The following is a 1,782-nucleotide window of genomic DNA, read 5'->3' as shown; positions in this document are numbered from 1 at the left end:
TTGATAAAGAGTAGGTTTAGCCAACCAATAGATGGAATCCTATCTAAGAAAAGCCATCGGCTGAGGACACAAGCACTTTATCTTAACCAAATTTAGGAGTCACGATATCACTTATTTATCCCAATAGTAGGTAAGTTGAAACATAGCCTAGAGCTAGATGTAATGACCTAACTTAGTGGAAAATATCTTAAAGCCAAAAATTAAATATTAAAGACTTAAATAGCAATAATACATCCATAAAGGTCAAATATATATAAAATCAACAACTATTATAAGACTTAGTAATGTCTGTATAAGAGCTACTACAAATGACCTATAAGTATTGAATAGTGAAGAACAACCATCTCAAAGATGAAAGACTAGATATTGTTAAATAAAAGTAAAAAAGGGTAACATTACTCTAAGAGCTCACCCAATCTCTATAATGAACCCTGCACAAATATTAAATCATCATTGACATCTCGTACTTAAATTTGTACCAAAAAGGTATAAATATATAGTATGAGTACCAAACTATGGGTACTCAGTGGGCATCATCAATCAACTAAGCTAAATCATGATATAAACTTGTGGTATACATGCAGCAAGTTGAGTAGGAGAAGAAAAAATAGGCAAAGATAGGGGAAAGGTAGAGTAAGAAATCCCAGTATTTTAAGCACGGTGGAAGCTAAAACAATAGTCATAGAAATAGTCGGTAGTGGTCAAAGAATAAAAATTAGGGGAACTTATATTCTATGGCTAATGCTCCATATCCTAAGTTGTTTAGTAATAGTCTCTTGTAGCCTGATAGTGGATTTAGGTAACAAGGTGCCTAGTCTCAGGAAAGTGAAGCTTAGTCGGCCCCATCTTATCCCCTTTGTCATTTTTATAGGCAGGTGCATCCTGGGGTATATGATAAAGAAAGGAATAAGTACTTTAAGCATGACCAGCTTAGTCATATATAATGATTATCCTTCAAAGTTTGCTTCTATGGATAATAAGGTTTTGACTACAACTTCTTCAACTCTTGTACCAAAGGGTGCTACTTCTGGCTCCGGCACTAGTCAAAATCATTTGTATGTCCTTGCCACCTATCAGGAATCTGAGGCTTCCCTAGATGTTGTTATGAGTACACTAAAACTCCTTTCTCATAATACGTATTGCTTTTTTGATTCGAGGTCTACTCTTTATTATGTAACCCCTTATATGGCTATTCATTTTGATTTTGGTCCTAAGTGTATATCTAATCCCTTTTTTATTTCTACCCTGGTGGGTGACTCTATTATGGCTAGGAGATTTTATAGGGGTTGTGTGTTATCTATTTATGGTAAGGATACATTGGTAGATTTGATAGATCTAGATATGTTACATTTTGATGTTATTTTGGGGATAGATTGGCTCTATTCGTGTTATGCCCCTCTAGATTGTCGAACCTGTAAGGTCCTTTTTAAAGTTCCTAATGAGTAGATTACAGAATGGGAAAGGAGTTCTCTGATGTCTAAGGGAAGGTCCATATCTTATCTTAGAGCTCAAAAATTAATGTCCAAGGGGTTTCATTATCATATGGTATGGGTTAAAACTTTTAACTCGGATGGTCCTTCATTGCTATTCATTCTCATGGTTAATGATTTTACCGAGGTATTTCTTGATAACCTTCCTAATTTTTCTCCCCATCGGGAAATTAAACTTAGAATTAACCTTCTACCAAATACTCATCCTATCTTTATCCCTCCTTATAGAATGGCTTCGGCTAAGTTGAAAGAACTCAAAGAAAAGTTGAAAGATCTTCTTGATAAAGGTTTT

The sequence above is a fragment of the Capsicum annuum genome, chromosome 12, assembly GCF_002878395.1.
Source record: "Capsicum annuum cultivar UCD-10X-F1 chromosome 12, UCD10Xv1.1, whole genome shotgun sequence".
Classification (NCBI taxonomy): domain Eukaryota; kingdom Viridiplantae; phylum Streptophyta; class Magnoliopsida; order Solanales; family Solanaceae; genus Capsicum; species Capsicum annuum.
Note: the sequence above shows the minus strand (reverse complement) of the source record.